This window comes from Ambystoma mexicanum, chromosome 2q, assembly GCF_040938575.1.
Source record: "Ambystoma mexicanum isolate Mex_15411 chromosome 2q, UKY_AmexF1_1, whole genome shotgun sequence".
In the NCBI taxonomy this organism is placed as follows: domain Eukaryota; kingdom Metazoa; phylum Chordata; class Amphibia; order Caudata; family Ambystomatidae; genus Ambystoma; species Ambystoma mexicanum.
Window position 1 is genome coordinate 598,797,842 of NC_090924.1, and position 13,310 is coordinate 598,811,151.

Here is a 13,310-nt window from a genome sequence, read left to right on the forward strand (position 1 = left end):
TTTTCCGTCAGAGATGATAGAGGTTAGCCATTAACCCTTAAGAGAAATATGACTGTACAGCCAACGCCTATTAATTCCACCTTGTAAGGAGTGTGAAGATCAAATTACTTTTAGACTGAGAAACATACCTTACCAAGTTATAACAAAGAAAAGGGAGACAAGCCTAGGAAACAATAACAGGAAAGGATTTTATAAGAAATATACGAACTACTCACGTTGTATCCATATAACTTATTAAAAAGAAATAACAAGAAGAATACCCTAGTTTTTACCAGCATACGTTGCTCAAAAGAGAGACTGTGAAAAGATAAACAAAGCAGCAATGGAAAGTTTCACTTGGTGTTTTCTCTTATTCTGAAGTTCAAAGTGTAATAAAAACCAAGTTTTTTCTGCAATTCAAATCTGTGTTGTCGTTTGTCTCACCATCAACGTTGTGACATTGGGTGGCAGCGGTGGGATAAACCGGAACACCATGGAGGAACTAATGAAAACCCTAAGTGAAGGTCAACACTTACTGGAGCAGGCCCTCCAACTTCAAAACCAGCAGGCTCAGGCGGACCTCCAGGCTTTCTAACAGGCCTTACAAGTTCAGCAGGCCCAGTTAATCGACAGCACGAATCTGAGGAGGCATGCCCAGGTGCCGGCTTTCATCTTACAGAAGTTCACGTCTGGTGAAGACCCGGCCCACTTCTTTGTAAATTTCGAGGGGGTGGCTAGAAATGCCCAGTGGCCCGCAAACAGGGGGTGTCATTACATTGCTCCCCTGATGACAGGGAGATGCAGAGTGCCTATCAAGCGGCGAATCCCATGGAAGATACCAATTATGTAGATATGAAGCGAGTCGTGCTCGAGAGACTCGGACACAATGACAAAGCCTGTAGGATCAAATTTAGGGAAACCAAGTTACAAACAGAAGAAACTCCTTGGCAACTGTTCTACTGTGTAAAAGAGCTGGGTGATAAGTGGCTGCAGACAGCCACAACTTCTACTCAAGAGATGGCAGAAAAGGTTGTGCTGGAACAGTTTGTGGAAGCACTTCCGCCACCTATACAGCGATAGGTCAGACAACACCATCGGCCTAGCCTAGTGGAAGCCGTCAACATTGCTTCAGCGTATCAAAAGGCAGGCCAAGGAAGATTCCTGACTTTACCCACCTACTCCAAGGTTGGAAGTGGTCCTCCAAGCTCTATAAGTCGGCCCACTAATGGCCAGCGGTGGCCGAACTCAAGGATTCGTAGAACGGAATGGGAAAGTACAAGGTTTTGACCTAACAGTGAAGGTTTCTCAGCGACATCCATAGCCAGGCCACCCAGTTTGAGTGCCAGAGGACCTCAGTGCTTTGAATGTGGAGAGTGGGGTCATTTGGCACAACTTTGCCCCAAGCGGAACAAAACAGAACCTATGGATGTGGGGATCCTCGAGGTAGTTAAAGATGGAGAACACAACCTGAGGCTCCACAACCCGTGAAGTCTCCATTTCTCTATACGTGTGAGGCAGAGGTGGAGGGTCGACCAAGAAGGGCGATGATTGACTCCAGGATCATGCAAACAGCCGTGAACCCCAAACTGGTAGGCGTAGTGCCAGAGCCGAATGAAAGCATCTATATTAGCTGTGTACATGGGGATGTAAAAAGATATCCAACCAAAGAAATAAAGATAAAGGTGGCCGGGGAGATAATGAATGTGAGAGTGGCCATGATGCCTGTTACCGGAACCCCTACTGGTCGGGTCTGATGTGCCTAATCTCCATCGTCTTATACAAAATATAGAAAAGAATTGGTTGGAGAGTGCCCCATTCCATGACCAAGAGATCGATACTCCAGTCCTCAAGCCGAAGAAGAGCCGGGCGGTTAGGAAGAAAGACAAGAGGGTGTGGCTGGAGAAAAATATGTATCCCGTCATAGTCAACTGGAAGTTGAATGAACAGGGAGATAGCTTCCGAATGGCGCAGGAACTAGATCCGGTCTTAAAACATGCACAAGCCACTGCTGTTGAGAAGCATAATGGAAAGACTCCCCATTTCATCAAGGACCAGGGATTGTATTACAGAATTGCACAAAGCCAGGGAGAGGAGTTAATCCATCAACTTTTAGTGCCCAGTAAATACTACAGGCCGGTAATGGAAGTGGCTCATTTGCAAAGGAGAAGGCCACTTGGGAGCAGAGAAAACGACTCAAAAGATACTAGCAAGATTCTTTTGGCCTGGAGTGTATGGTCAAGTACTTCGATTCTGTCAGCAATGTGGTGAATGCCAGAAGAATAAAGCTAATGTAGCAAGGGTCCCCTTATAAACCATACCTTTGATCCTGCAACCATTTCATTGTATGGGAATGGACATAGTGGGTCCACTAGACCCCACCAGTCAAGGACATAAATATTTGTTAGTCATTGTGGACTATGCAACCAGATACCCCGAAGCTTTCCCACTGCGCTCCACCAACGCTCAGCAGATCTGTGACGTGTTATCGCCCGTGTGGGTATTCCTAAAGAAATTATAACTGATCGAGATACCAGTTTTATGTCTTCAATTGTATAACAGGTATGTGAGACCCTCCATATCGAGCAAAATAAAACTGCTGTCTACCTTCCCCAGACGGACGGGTTGGTCGAGAGGTACAACCAGAACATCAAGCAGATGCTGAGGAAAACCCTTGTACTGGGAGAAAGGAACTGGGATAGGCTGCTTCCCTGGATTTGGATGACGCTAAGAAACACCCCACAATCATCGACTGGGTTTGTGCCATTTGAACTTCTATTCGGCAGACCGGTTAGAACCTTATTAGATATCTTAAAAGAGGGATGGGTGGAACAGCCGAGCCAAGAAATTACTCACTGAATATGCTTCCCAGTTAAAAGAAAGAGTAGAAAAACTCCAAGCCGTCGCCCGGAGTCATCTTTTACAAGCCCAAGGGAGACAGGAGCAGTACTACAATCCACACACCAGGATGCAGAGTTTTCAGGTAGGAGAGCAGGTGCTAGTCCTTCTGCCCACCAGCGAGAACAAAATGTTGGCGACGTGGAGTGGACCTTATACAGTGGAAGAAGTACTGGGGCCAGTAACGTATAGGATCCGTCAGCCAGATAGAAAGCTACCGCTACAAACTTACCATGTTAACCTGTTAAAAAAATTGATAGAGCCCACACCTACAGTTGCGATGATAAATGTGGAAGAGGTATCGACTGAATATCTCACACCACCAGGGAGAGAAGCGGGAAAAGAAGCCTTGAAAATTAATCAAGAGTTGAGTATAGTTCAAAAGTTAGAACTTTCAAAATTGGTTAACAAGTACGCAGAAGTGTTCATCGATACCGGGAAGGACCACTCTAACCTGCCACCATATCCATACAACTCCAGGTACCACCGTACAGCTATGTCCTTATCGAATCCCTGAAGCTAGGATCCAAGCCATCAATCAAGCAGTCCAAGAGATTCTTCGCTTGGGGGTGATAGAACCGTCCAATAGTGACTGGTATTCTCCTTTAGTCCTAGTACCTAAACCCGATAGAAGTTCACGGTTTTGTATTGATTTTCGGAAGCTCAATGAAGTATCCAAATTCAATGCCTACCACATGCCACAAATTGAATATCTCTGGACAAACTAGAGGAGGCATAATTTTTGACTACTATAGACCTAACTAAAGGTTATTGGCAAATACCGTTGTATCCGCCTGACAAGGAGAAGGCAGCTTTTGCATCTCCCACAGGATTATATAAATTCACAGTACTGCCATGTGGCCTTCATGGGGCTCCCGCAACCTTTGAAAGACTGATGAATTTTCTGATCAAAGGTCACGAACAATATGTTGAGGCTTATCTGGATGACATTATAATATACAGCCAAAACTGGCCAGATCATCTGAAACACCTGGAGGGTATGTTACAATCCTTAAAGAATGCAGGATTACACACAAACCTGAAGAAGACACACTTGGCAAACTTTCACGCAAAATACCTTGGGTATTTTGTGGGAAAAGGGACTATTAGGTCTCAAAAAGAGAAGATGGAGGCAATACAACACTTATAATTTCCGGTGACCAGAAGACAGGTCCGGGCCATCCTCGGATTTGTAGGATATTATCGTCGGTTTATTCCACATTTCTCAACCATCACAGCCCCTTTAACAGATCTCCTAAAGTCATCTGCACCCTCTAAAAGAGAGTGGCGAAATGAGAAGACAGAAAGCCTTCAATGCGCTCAAGAGTGCTCTTTCAGATCAAGCCGTGTTACAATGTCCTAACTTTGACGTGCCTTTTTTCTTGCACACTGATGCTTCTGGTACCGGACTTGGGGCTGTTTTGTACCAAAGTCAAGATGAAACAGAGAGGCCCATTTTATTTATCAGTCGCAAACTTCTTCCTCATGAAATTGGTTACGTGACAATTGAAAAAGAATGTCTGGCCGTGAAATGGGCGATTGAAGCTCTCCGGTACGATCTACTGGGAAGACAGTTTACTCTAGCAACTGCTCATGCACCTTTGGTTTGGCTATTTCGGAACAAAGATACCAATCCCAGAATTCTGAGATGGTTTTTATCGCTACAACCATATTCCTTCCAGACTGTACATCACCCTAGGCGTATGATGGCTCAAGCAGACTTTTTATCCCGCATGCATACCCTTCCCGAACGTAAGGGCTCAGGAGAGGGGGGGTCTGTGAAAAGGTAGAAGACAATATAGGGGGTCATGGGGTCTAAGCCATATGTCAAGTTTCACCAGGAATCACGGCAAGCAGAGAGCAATAGGATGAATGTATGGGGGTGGTCCTTACTGAGTTTGATGGACAGTTCTCCCAACAAATGGAAACTGTGTATAACCTTGAAGGTACTTTTCTCAAAATGTTACTGGTCGTTTTTCTGTTGTTGACAGGGTCCAGCTGGCCAAGAGGAAGAGCCATGTTACGAATGGGCAAATTAGCGTGATACGTTTAAAGCTAAGGTTGCAAACAGTTGTGAGGTTCACAGTTTATGAACAGAAATTAGTCAGTTGGCTGAGTTTGAAGAAAGAAAACGAATGAGTGAAGGTTGCGTCCTGTTTCCAGTCTCCGCTGTGCAGAAAGCAGAGTTCTGAAGGCAACAGTGTTTGACAGTGACCAACGTAAATAGAAGCTGCTCCGAAAACCCCACCGACCTGAGGGAGGAGTTTCTTCTACCGGCACCATCCAATTGCGTCGCCGCAGTGAGAGGGCAGGCCAGCCTTCCCTGGAAGAGCCGTGTTGGACAGCTGATCGAGGCTAGCTGTGTAAGACAGCTGATGTAGGCCAGCCGCATCAGTCAGTACGGACCTGAATGGGAAGAAGAGTCAGAGAGAGCTCTTCAGATAGAATTGTATGCCGCTGCGCGAAGAAATGGACGAAGACAACAGAAGTGCCTGTTTTGCATTGGAGATGATAAAGAGGTTAGCCGTTAACCCTTAAGAGAAATATGACTGTACAGGCAACGCCTATTAATTCCACCCTGTAAGGAGTGTGAAGAGCAAATTACTTTTAGACTGAGAGACATACCTTACCAAGTTATAACAAAGAAAAGGGAGAAAAGCCTAGGAAACAATAACAGGAAAGGATGTTATAAGAAATATACAAACTACTCACGTTGTATCCATAGAATTTATTAAAAAGAAATAACGAGAATAATACCCTCGTTTTTACCTGCATACGTTGTTCAAAAGAGAGGCTGAGAAAAGATCAACAAAGCAGTAAGGAAAAGTTTCTCTTGACGTTTTCTCTTATTCTGAAGTTCAAAGTTTAATAAAGACCAAGTTTTTTTTGTAATTCAAATCTGTGTTGTCGTTTGTCCCACCACCAATGTTGTGACACTCATTCCGGTGTTGTTGAACCAAGTTAAGCATGCTAAGGTTTTCACCAAGTTAGACCTCTGAGGAGCTTACCATCTTGTGTGGGTTAAGAAAGGTGACGAGTGGAAGACTGCCTTCCGCACACGTTATGGATTATATGAGTATCAAGTGATGCCTTGGGCCTGTGCAGTGCCCCGGCAGATGACATATTGATCTGCTCTGCCTCAGTTCAGGAACACATTGCCCATGTTCAAGGTGCACTTACCAAGTTGCGACAACATCAACTTAAACTTGAGAAGTGTTCCTTCCATGTGACTGCTGTGGAATTCCTGGAATTTGTTTTATCACCACTGGGCATTCAGATGGATAACCGAAAGGTGGAAGCAGTGCTAACCTGGCCATCGCCCACATCAGTAAAAGGAGTCCAAAGTTTCCTGGGATTCGCCAATTTTTATCGGCGCTTTGTACCTGGTGTCTCTCAACAGGTCCACCCAATTACGTTGTTACTTCGGAAACGCAGAAAATTTGATTGGACAGTTGAGGCAGAAGAAGCGTTCCAGGCGTTGAAAAATAGGTTCACTGCGGCCCCAGTCTTACGGCATCCTCAACCTGATCTGCCATTTATGGTGGAGACTGATGCTTCTAGTGCTGCTGTACTGTCCCAAAAGGATTCAGACACCAGACAGCCGCACCCAGAAGCTTTCTGGTCCAAGAATTTTTCTGCAGTTTAATTGAATTATGCTATCGCAGACAAGGAATTACTGGCTATTAAGAATGCTTTCAAAGAGTGGAGACATCACTTGTTAGGAGCTCGGCATACTATTACTGTCCTTACGGACCATCGAAATCTGCGAAGATCAGCGAAGGCCCAGTCATCGCGACAGATCCATTGGACTCTGTTCTTTGCGGAATATTGCTTTGTCATCATGTACCGCCCCGGGGTGCACCACAGCAAGGCAGACGCCTTATCACGTATAGGGGAAGGTGAAGATGTTTATGTTGCTCCAAGTCCGGTGAATTTCATTCCTGAAGAGAAAATGTTGGGAGCGGTGGGTGTGACCGACTGCTCCTTAGAAGACTTGAAGACAAAGATCCGGCTCAGCATGACAGCCACAGAGTTGGAAGCCTGGACGTCAAAAGGGCCTCAGTGTTCAATCCAGGAGAATTTACCATATTTCCAGAGGTGTCTCCATCTACCGAACCTGGCCCTGCAAGAGCAGGTCCTAACAGACTATCCTGGTGCACCTGTTGGAAGGTCATCCGGGCATTGCTAAGACCGCAGCCAAGGTAAAAAGGTTGTTCTGGTGGCATACGTGGCCTAAAGATCTCATCGCTTTTGTTCAGACTTGTGAAATATGCACTCGGAATAAAAGTTCCATGCAAAAGCCTGCAGGACTTCTTCAACCTTTAGCTGTTCCACCAACCCCATGGCACGCCATCTCAATGGATTTCATTACTGAGTTGCCACCTTGTTCTGGTTACAACCCGATCCTAGTGGTGGTGGATTTGTTTTCCAAAATGGCCCACTTTGTATCCCTGAAAGGAATTCCGTCAGCATAAGTCTTGGCTAAAGTTTTCTTGGAACACATTGTATGTTTACATGGTTTTCCATCAGTAGTGGTTTCTGATAGTCAGCCAATTTGCATCCCAGTTATGGAAGAGATGCTGTGAGATGGCCAAGAGTGAGGTGCGTTTGTCCACCAGCCATCATCCACAGACCGACGGGCAGACTGAGCGGACAAACCAGACATGTCTTCTCCATCAAACGGACAACACTTGGGTGGAGCTGCTATGGATTACTGAGTACCCTTATAATAATTCTGAGCATGCATCTACCGGCTATACTCCCTTTTTTTCTTCCTGAATGGTTGCCATCCACAAACCTCAGCCTTCGATCCACCAGAGCCTTTAGAGATGCCTCCGGTGCAGAATTTACATGAAAACATCATCCGAGCTAAAGAGGAAGCATTGGCACATCTGGCAGCAGCAAAAAAGAGCTAGAAGAAATTTGCAGACAAGCACAGGAGAGACACTCCGAGTTATCAAGTGGGGGATTAGGTGTGGTTAGCTTCTAGGCAGGCAGCGAGTTCCAACCTAGATATTTGGGCCCATTTCCAGTGGAAGCAATCATCAACCTTGTAGCTTTGAAGTTGACTCTACCACCCCATGTGAGAATACATCTTGTTTCATGTCTCCCTATTGAAGCAGATGTGCCCTGGAACCAGAGTGCAAGAATACCCAGACCCAGTGATTATAGAGGGGGAGCCTGAGTCTGAATTGAAAGACATTTTAGATTCTAAAAGAGTTAGGAGGAATTAGTTTTACCTGGTGGATTGGAAGGGGTTTGGCCCACAAGACAGAGTCTGGGAACCCAGTAAAAACATTGATGCTCCCGAACGACTTAAAAAGTTTCATCAAAACCATCCGACTAAGCCAGGGCCGGAAGGTCCATCCTTAGCAGGGGCCTTGAGGGGGGAAAACTGTCATGATCACCTCGAGAGTCAAGGGGCTGGAACCATTTATTAAGGCCAGCAAGGTTTCGTTGTGCACACATGCAGGGACTAGATGGTTAGTAGCATGACGTGCCAGACATTCATTAAATTCATCAGTGTCAGAACCTGCAGTGGGCCCCCATAGAGCTTCAATGGTAGAAGGTTCCCCCTAAAATGGCCGCCTTGTGGGTCACGGACAGAATAGCACGAAGTAACTAGTAGTTTGGATTGGAGGACTATATAAGCCCACGCCTTTGCTTGTGCTTCGTGTTGGTTCCGCTGACAGCGGTGCAAAGCCTACTAGTGCTCTGTTCACAGACCTGTCAAAAGCAAAAGAAAAGTCATGTTATAACTTATCAAGTTACCTGAAAGATTCCACAGACTAAAGATTTTACGTACCTCATAAGAATTCCATCAGCAGTAGTTTTCAAGTAGTGGAGCTCTTCTCAGAGTTTCGTGTCACAGACCACTAAGTTCTTCTTTGACCTCCGACACTCTGTCAATCTGCAAGACAAGGTATTTAGTCAAGTGACATTTAATCACAGACCACGTGAGATACAAACTATGCTCTTACTTACTGCATACTCCAAAGAACTTTCCCGAGTTTTCCAAGACACTGCCATGCAGCGAAAATCTGCAGCAGGCCACGAAGTCTAGTATCACTGCGCGCCTTCCTTGTTACGCGCGCAGCCTTACCTCAGGAACCAGACTTCGTTGTGTTCATTAAAGACGCCCGTGAATCCTCAAGTGCGACCGTTTCCCTCGTCAAACCTGCAAGAGAGAGATTTAGACATTAACAAGAGAATCATCTCCTCAGACACTATTGCCCAGAGACTACAACACCAAAATCTGATTTGCAGAAAAGCTCTGAACTTCAAGATACTTACCACCATAGAGGCTCTTCAGCACTCTTCATTCTGGAGAATTCTTGCCCCACTACCAACGCACCCCTGCACGATAGCAGGACAGAGAGCTCCATTACCCAAAATCCCAGGTGAGAGGGTAAAACAGGCACCCAGACTATTTTAAGAGCGCACAGCAGGGTGGGGGTAGAGCCTTTGAATTGTGAGCTCACATTAGAATAATTCCTTGTTCATTTTATCTCTCGTTGACACAGGGGGACCCCCCTTTCATCCAGCATTTGCAGCCCGAAGAGTTTTCAGGCAACTTACGCTCCTGCAGAGACAAGGTATGCGTTATATGAACCCAGATATTCTGCCATATTGTTTGATCAGTTGGACCGCCATTGGCACTGACGTTAAGGGGTTTGTGGCATGTAATAACATGGCACTCGCATATAAAGCTATTTTGTACTCCTGCCCGCCCATATAGAACCCCTCAACCCTAGGTTCCCCCCTGATCCTCTGTGCCAGTGGTTGCAGAGAAAGCGCAAACAGTTAGGGAGAGGGGGCAGCTCTGCCTGGTGCCCCTTCCCAAAGCGAACCAACGCGAGCACCCAGCGTTGCCAGCAGCACAAGCTGTAGGTGACGAATACACTGCCATGATCCCTCGCTGGAGCCTCTCCCTCATGCCACATTTAACCAAAACCGCTTTTAGGAAGTCCCACTCTACTCCATTGAATGCCTTCTCAGCATCCACTGAGAGGAAGGCGGGGTCCCCCCGCTACCCCTGTCGCTTCGTGTAGTAGGTGTAGTGATTTCCTCATCGAGTCCGCACCCTGTTGTCCTTTGATGAAGCCCGGGTGTATCAGCTGGGGCATATACTCCTCAAGTCTGGTCGTGAGCACCCGGGCGTATATTTTGGCATCTATATTAAAGAGAAAAATGGCCTGTTGCGCCCCACATGTTCAGGGATCCTTCCCTCCTTGGGTATAACTGTAATGAGCGCTTGTGAGAAGGACTCCGGCGTCACCCCAGTCTCAAGTATGTTATTGAAGAACTCCGTCCTAAATGACAAGTGGGCCTGAAAAAACACTTTGTAAAACCATGCCGAGAATCCATCTTCACTCAGTGCTTTGCCCAGTGGCATTTGCGCCACTGCCCGCCTGATCTCTTCCATGGATATGGGTGCCTCCAGGTCACTAGACTCTGCTTCGGACAGCTTGGGCAAGGGAATATCTGCCAAATATGAGTCAATTCTTCCCACTTCGTGCAAGGACTCTCATTTATAGAGAGTCTCATAGAAGGAGGCAAAGGCCTCTTGTACCATTACTGGCGACGACACCGGTACATCCTCTCCCTGTGACTTCTGAGTCCCACCTCTCCACCCTTTGTCCCCATAGCCTGGCCGCCAGGAGTGCATCCGCCTTGTCCCCTTTCTCATAAAACTTTTGCTTGATGAAGAATTGTAGGTTCCAGATAATCTTCCCCCTCCTCCAGTAATGTCAGCTCTTCCTTCTTCTCCCCTGGCCTCTGCCAGGGTTTCTTCCCTTCCCTCGGGTGTTAACTGGGTCAGCTTGTCCAGCCTGTGCACATCGAACTGCAACCCCCATTCAATAAGATTCTGCTCCCTCTTTTTCCGCGCTCCCTCTCTAATTAGGAGTCCTCTCCAGGTCGCCTTCCCCGCCTCCCAGACTACTCTCTTCGGTACTTGCCCTGTGTGATTTATGGTGAAGAATGTCTTAATTTCTGCTTGCAGCTCATCTCGAAAGACTGCGTCTTTTTATTAGGGATTTGTTGCATCACCATCTCGAGCCCTTAGGATTCATCCCTAGCCAGTGCAGATCAACTGTGACCAGTTCGTGGTCAGACCATGAGATAGTGTGGATCTTCGAGCCTCGGGCAACTTCCCACAACTCCCTGGAGATGTACAGATAGTCTATCCTTTTTAAGTGAAGGGGAAACTGTTATTTTCTTTTGCCAAGGATTCCCACCCTGACGGTGAATATTCATGAGCATGTGAATCCATGCCAGACCGATGCTGAAGAAAAATAGTTGCAGGTAAGTAACTTAAACCATTTGTGTAATCATACAGCAGTCTCGACAGAAGGACCATCTTTACCAGCGCAACCCTGCCTATCGAAGAGCATACATTTCTTCCAAAACACCATGCAGTATCCATTCTTTGCAGGGCTCTATCTGCGGTGCAGAAGTAAGTATCCTGTGTGTCTCGATGAATCTCATCCCGAGGTACCTAAACGAGGGATCTGCCCAGGCCAGCGTTGGCAGCGCCTCAGCTCTGCACTCCTGTTTCATCAGGGCTGCGAAAGGGAACAAACACAGCTTCCCCCAATTTATCTTGATCCCTGACCGTGCACCAAAGCTCTCCACCACCTGCATTATATAGGGCAGGTTAGCTACTGGATTTTTGATCTACAGAAGGATATAATTTGCATACATCAAGGTCAGATGTCAATCCCGCCCAACCTGTATGGCATCCTCCTGAAGCTCTTCCCTCAAGTACGTTGCTAGTGCTTCTAAAGCCATTATGTACAGTATTGTCTACTGCGGGCACCCCTGTCTTGTGGCAGTCTTAATCATCCATTCTTCATAGATTAACCGCTCCATTTGAACCCTTGCCACTGGGTCAGTGTATAGGCAATAGACACATATCAGGAATCCCTCTGCTATCCCGAATTTACGCATCCCCACAAACATCCACGCATCCCCACAAACATCCAATCCAATGAGTCGAACGCTTTGATTGCATTTAGCTATACCACTGCCATCCTTCCGTGAGTACCAGACACCTGTGCAATGACAAGTTGCAGCCGCCTGAGGTTTGGAGAGGTATTCCTATGTGACACAAAACCATCTGATCTGGCTGTATCAGCCGGGGTATCACCTTCTGAAGACACTTTGCCAGTATAGAACAAAACAACTTAGTGTCTGCTTTGTGCATCAACAAAGATCTATAAGATCCACAGGGGCTAGAGTCCTTCCCTTCTTTCACAATCGGCACCACCGCTGCTTCCCGCATGGATTTAGGTAGGCTACCCTTCTCGTATAACACATTCAGCGTGGCTATCAATGTGCCAGTCAGGTGCTGTTGATACATTCTATAAAACTTGGCAGGGATTCCATTACCCCAAGGCCCTTCTGTGATGCTAGCTGTGCAATGGCACCAGAGGTTTCCTGTTCCGTGACAGGACTATCCAGCTCCTCCTACTCAAGGAGCCTCAGCATATCAATATTTTCTAACGCATAATCCACATCGCCAATGTCTACCCGTGTTCCCCTTCCATACATGGCCTCATAGTAGGTTGCAAAAACATTGTTGCTTTCCCACCCAGCCCTCCACCTCTCCCTGCATTCATCCACTATCTCTGATCTTTGTCCTTGGGTTCTCTTGCTGAAGAAGGCAAGCCAGCAATCTGCCCAGTTTATCCCCCTGCTCATGTAGCCTCTGTATATGCTGCGTAATTCTGCTACCTTAATCTGTCCCAGCTTTCATGCCCTCCTGCCTAAACTGACATAAATGGGATTTACAACCCCCCACACCCCTGGCCAGAGCCAGAACTCCTCCACTCTCACACCTTTTCCATCCTCTATGATGACTTTAACACAGTCCTGATCCCGGCAGATGTTGCCATACTCTTCCCCCGTATGACTACCTTAAAAGCTTCATGCACCACTCAGTAATGCTCAAACAGGATTTTCCCTTACATACAATTCTCAACTTCGCTGGATACATCAACATATACTGAATCTGCTGCTGGCGGATCCTGGCCTTAACTGCGTCAGTGTTTCCTTTTCCTCTTCACCATTGTAGTGTAATCTTGATAGATGGCCAAGTCTACATTGCCCCCACTTGAAGCCTACCCTCCTTGCCTTGAATATCTCAGTATGTGTTTCTTGGCAGTAATCGGTCGCAGTGGAGCTCCTTGGTTGAGGGGGGTGTCTTTTGGCCAATGCTCTATGCGCTATCTCCACAGTGAACCCTTGTATCTGCTTCCTGGGCTAGATTTCTTTTAACAGTATATTCTCCACACAGTTCGACTGATCGCTTCCCTCACCTTCGGGAAGGCCCAGGATCCTGATGTTATTTCTCCTTGCCCTTCCATACGCGTCCACAACTCTATCAACCAGTGTTGACATCCTCACCCTTAAACCTTCCACTTGCTCTTTCA

The 13,310-nt window shown here is 46.6% G+C and overlaps 1 protein-coding gene across 1 annotated transcript in view; it reads left to right on the forward strand.

Moving 5' to 3' along the window:
• WDR48 (WD repeat domain 48) overlaps positions 1-13,310 on the forward strand; it is a 1,182,842-nt gene that overhangs the window by 639,996 nt on the left and 529,536 nt on the right. The window lies entirely within an intron of this gene.